Below are 5,554 nucleotides of genomic sequence, written 5' to 3' on the forward strand. Positions count from 1 at the left end.
TAGGTAATGTAGTGACTATTTAATTATGACACGTTGAAGAAACTTCCAGGAAATATAAAACTTTCCCTCAGGAGAGACAATGAACATTGTTCAGTGCATGTGAGAATCAAAAGCCCAGGGTAAACAGTGGTATTTCAGCATCCTGCTCTTCCTCTTCCACAAGAAAGAAAGAAAGAAAGAGAACAAACAAAAGAACAAAGGAAAGAAAGAAAGACATTGGTATGAGAAGAACCAATCATGTTAGCCACCCTGCTGCTACAGAAAGCTAATTAGACCCTCACATATTGCTCCCCCTGCTTGGCTAATGATGGTGGTGTGAACACTATGACACAGAAGTGTCACTAACTATCCCTGTCTCTATGGCTAGCTGAACAGAGGTCCACAGATGAGATAAAGTCCTTTATTTCACCTGTATCTCATTGAGCACCAAAGCACAACATGTGTGTGTAATGTAGGACTTTGCTTTTAGTGGGAATTGGTTAACGTGGCTACATGTATAGCAGCAGACGGTCCTCTGTGTCAGAGTCGTGTATCCATACAGTAGTCCAATGTTAAGAAGAATATTTTTGAAGCATATAAAGGATATTCTTATTTATGCTTTGGAGGAATGTTGTCCTGTACAACTGCTCTAAAGGTCAAGCGTGGCCCCAGAACACCAGAGTGCTGAATGTGACCTGGTACCTCCTGACCCCCAGCTACATCAGGAAGAAGCCCAACAGAGCTCATCATGGAATGAACAGGTAGCCTGCAGCCATATTATCTGACATTTGCCTCTAGTCAAATGAAACAGTCATGGCTAGAAGGGCTCCAGCTTTTGTCAATTTAACATCAAAAGTTTATTTTTTTTGCCATTTTAGCTAACCCTGACTGTTTTCCTAACCTTAACCTAATTCTTCTAACCGATTACGTTAATTCTCCTAACCTGCTGAGTAAGTTCTCCTAACCTGCTACGAAAAGACAAATTTGAATAAAGCTGTATCCCATCTATTCAACCGGACGATGTGCATTGCATTCTCCTTCTCCAGCCTCAGCCAAGAGGATCCAATCAAATACAAGCACTACCACCGCCCAAAAAGAGACAAGAAAGGGCTATATTGTTGACAATATGCTAAGGTGAATACAAAGTTAGCTTTGGAAAATGTCATCAAATACATTTTGCGACACCGTGCAGCATAAGAAAAAACACAAACATGAAACAAACTTCCAAGAGACAAATTGGCAAAGGCAACTAATCTAATTGTCATACTTCACCAGGTCACAACAGCTAAATCAAGATTAGAATGGAGGGAAACAGCTCATTAGACCTATGATGTTTACTACCTTCCTTAATGGGCATGATTGGCCCATGATTGCTCCTTTAGTTTATGTGATATGTATGTGAATGCAGGCAGTAAGGACACAATGAAATACACTCTATAAATATTAATGAAGTCTTAAATGTCACATTCCAAACTGCCGTAATCTGTGACATTAGCTACATTTAGATCACTTTCACACACAAATCACTTTCATCTACTCCTCCACATCGTAATTTGAATTTGAAATTCAATCAACCACTATGTTACAATGCCAACGGCACTATCATGGTCGCAGGAAGATGTTTTGTGGTGGGGGGGCTTTTAGTAGCAGGCTAGGAGAACTTACTCAGCAGGTTAGAAGAATTAACGTAGCAGATTAGGAGAACTAACGTAGCAGGTTAGGAGAATTAATGTAGCATGTTAGGAGAACTAACATAGCAGGTTAGGAGAACTAACGTAGCAGGTGGCACTGCAGTCTAGCCTCAACTATGCTGCCGTCTGACAATACTGCTTTGCTAAATGGGCTCATCTTTCTCTCTCTCTCTCTCTCTCTCTCTCTCTCTCTCTCTCTCTCTCTGTCTCACACACAGATATTGACCATGGGCCTGAGAATTAATGAGCCCTCTTATCAGTGGAGGAGGGACAGGAAGGGAGACCATGTGTGAAGACACACACACACACACACACACACACACACACACACACACACACACACACACACACACACACACACACACACACACACACACACACACACACACACACACACACACACACACACACACACACACACACACACAGCCTGCTGTTTGGTCCTTAGTTAATCTAGATCTCAAGCGCCACCTTGTGTCCGTAAATGTAAAGTACACTGAGTGCTCTTTACATGACAGACTGACCAGGTGAATCCAGGTGAAAGATGATCCCTTATTGATGTCACTTGTTAAATCCACTTCAATCAGTGTAGATGAAAGGGAGGGGACTGGTTAAAGAAGGATTTTTAAGCCTTGAGACAATTGAGACATGGATTGTGTATGTGTGTGCCATTCAGAGTGTGAATGGGCAAGAACGGGGTATGGTAGTAGGTGCCAGGCGCACCGGTTTGTATCAAGAATTGCAACGCTACTGGGATTTTCATGCTCAACAGTTTCCCATGAGTATGAAGAATGGTCCACCAGCCAACTTGGCACAACTGTGGGAAGCACTGGAGTCAACATGGGCCAGCATCCTTTCGACACCTTGTAGAGTCCACAAATTGAGGCTGTTCTGCAATATTAGGAAGGTGTTCGTAATGTTTTGTACACTCAGTATATGTGTAAAGTATATTTTTCTAAACGTAGACTTTTTTGTCTCAAGGTCTGTCAACATCAACTAATTTACTGTAAGTCTGATCTACGTGTGCAGCGTGAATCTACAAGTCACAGAATAATTATCATCCAAGTAAATTTTGCAGTTAGCTCACTGTTAGTCCAAATCTCTGTTCTTGGTCTGACTGTTCAGGATGGTCTTACGGAGTACACTGGAATGAGAAAGAAAAGTATCAGATTCAGTTTGATGTTGTTTTGTGTGTGGCAAGACATGTTTGGCTGTAGTATTCGTCACGGGATCTCTGAAACTACATTTGAAGAACCATCTACAAAAGAAACACACTTGAACACCAATTTACAGCAAATACTGTAGATCACGTGTCCAACTCATTCCACACAGGGCAGAGTGTCTGCGGGTTTTCGCTCCGCCCTTGTACTTGATTGATGAATTAAGATCACTAACCAGCAGACAGTAGACGCTCCATGGAATGAGTTTGACACCGCTGCTGTAGATTATTCAACTTAACTTATAACATACAGTACAGAAGATTTGCATTCTATGAACTGTATAAAAAGCATTTCTTGCAATTATTGGACATTTTAATATACAAAGATTTATTATGACACAATGTCAGGGTAAAAAGTTCATAAATGCGTACTTGACATCAGGGTTATGTGTTTACCATGGACTCAAACTCATCAATCCTCTGTTTGGTGTTCCCTTTTCGTATCTTCCTGTAGGATACGGTGCTGTACTTTGAAGCATTTTTGCTGCCAGGCTTCTCGTCAGGGGACTGCCGCCCACCACTCTGGTGCCCACCTCCATTTGACCCCTCTTCCTCCTCCTCACACTCTTCCTCAGGTGCCTGGTGGTTCGCTCTTGGCTTGGTGAATGTGTTCGGTCCCGCCCCTTTTACAGGTTGACCAGTGGACACCCCAGTCTCCAGCTTTGTCCCCTGTGGCGTCCCCTCCATTGAAGATGTCACTTCCTGTTCTAGTTATGCAGAAACTTGTGCTAGTGAACAGAGACAAAACATTTCAATTGTTTATCAATAGTTGTTGTTCTGCCAACAATCCCCCATAATTATAGCTCTCTTGATGACACACAAAGGCTTTTTGTCCAATAAAAAAGAGGCTTGTTGATACACTGCTGCCCACTTTGGACAATCAATGGTTGGCAACATGGCATTGCATGAGAAGAGCAACTCTGTGGAACTTTAATTGTTATTCTAATTAATCACAGACTTCCAGCTAGGCCTGATGCCCTAATTTGTGTTGCACTGCAGTTGTTGGTGTGCAATGAGCCTGCAAAAAATACGCTGCTTCTCATACATCTCGATTGCACTCGCACACCACAACACATAGTTCCTAGAGCATGTGATAATAAGTTATTATTTGTATTAAATTTTTTATTCATCTACAATACACACAACTAGACATAAATAAGATAGGTGCATGTATGTGTCCAAGTGCATCAAAATATCTCCTTATTGTGAGTTTATCTGAGTATATCTTCTCCATAGTTTATCTGAGTATATCTTCTCCATAGTTTATCTGAGTATATCTTCTCCATAGTTTATCTGAGTATATCTTCTCCATAATTCAATAATGTCAAGATACAAAAATCATACCACATCCCTGACTAACTGTTCTAATCAACCATATTGAAATACCTTGTAGGAGCTTCCCACCTTGCTCTATGTGAAGATCTGTCTCTGAGTCACACTGTGTGCTTGGTCCAGGCTTTGGTTCTAGATGAGAAGTTTGTCTCTGTTGCTCTGGGGGGACCAGAGCAGCTCTAGCTGTAACAGCTCTGTCCCAGTCCTAGGGGGCAGCGTCTGTGACTGGGGCTCTGTTAGTGGCTCTTCTGCATCACAGGCTGTCCCGCTGCTAAGACTCTGCTCTCTCTCTCTCTCTGTTCACCATTGTCCATTGATGTGACTAAAACATCCCGCTGTGATTTTTGGCTGTAGTTCCTGCTGTCCCTCTCTCTTGTACCATGGAATCGCTGGCAGCAGCCATGGTGGCCTCATTACAAGGGTCATCATTGATTGTCTCTGTGACCACCACACAAATTCCCACTTTAGAGAACAGCGACCTATGTGGTTGTGATGATGATGTTCCCTCTACCACCTCACCACCTTTACTGTGTTAGCTGCACTCATGTCTTCCTCACTGTCATCAGAGCTACAATCTGTTTCTTCTTCATCATCCTCGTCATCATCTCCCTCAAGCTCGGGCTCTATGGTGGGCTCTGATGACAAGATATCCCCAATACGATCAATGATCTGCATGACATGAGAGAACACTTCCAGCTCCATTCCTTCTGGGAAAATATTCCACCAGAACGCCATCATTCCTTTAAAAACTGTTCTTCTCAGGCAGTTCTGTAGGCCGCCCCCCCTTTTCTCTCTCTCTCTCTCCATCTCGGTCTCCCCCCTCTCTCTGTTGTCTGGTAGTTGGGGACTATCTATTGTGAATGAATTATTGGGGCAGACAGGATTGGTGTATGCAGTAGACTGCATTCAGTTCTGATGCACAATTACATCTTATGATCAATGTTCTAGGACAATCCTTTAGGTAAATAATGTGCACTTTGTCTGCAGGGAGCTGATTGATTAGTGTTTGTTCCTAATATGTTAATCTGTCAAGAGTAAACATCATCTAACCTACTTTGTAATTGGGATTAACATTCTTTACAAGTTTATCCGTCTGCACAATGTAAAGCTACAAAGCTTTGCTTCTGACTCAGGGTTATGGGGTTCCCACAGATATGTATGGCAATATAGGAGGCTATTTAAATTGTGTAACATACCAGTTTATTAAAGTCACCTTGAGGAGTTTTGTATGGTCTCAAAAAAATATTTGTAACTTTTCACTTTCACGTGCATTTACCCTCCTCAACGCTAGAGGGCTCTGTAGATTTCCCTAACAACTCGTAAATTGCCCTTT

General features: G+C 42.2%; 1 long non-coding RNA gene across 3 annotated transcripts; it reads right to left on the bottom strand.

Moving 5' to 3' along the window:
• Nucleotides 1-2,063: 2,063 nt before the first annotated feature.
• Nucleotides 2,064-4,720, bottom strand: LOC139532575 (uncharacterized). Of its 3 annotated transcripts, XR_011666619.1 has the most exons (4): nt 4,276-4,639; nt 3,286-3,617; nt 2,758-2,814; nt 2,065-2,561 (listed from the first exon to the last, which is right to left on the bottom strand). It is a non-coding gene; the product is annotated as an uncharacterized lncRNA (long non-coding RNA). The 3 variants fall into 3 exon arrangements; XR_011666618.1 differs by having other exon boundaries at nt 2,064-2,814; nt 4,276-4,625; XR_011666617.1 differs by lacking the exons at nt 2,065-2,561; nt 2,758-2,814 and having other exon boundaries at nt 3,194-3,617; nt 4,276-4,720.
• Nucleotides 4,721-5,554: the final 834 nt, after the last annotated feature.

This window comes from Salvelinus alpinus, chromosome 10, assembly GCF_045679555.1.
Source record: "Salvelinus alpinus chromosome 10, SLU_Salpinus.1, whole genome shotgun sequence".
Classification (NCBI taxonomy): domain Eukaryota; kingdom Metazoa; phylum Chordata; class Actinopteri; order Salmoniformes; family Salmonidae; genus Salvelinus; species Salvelinus alpinus.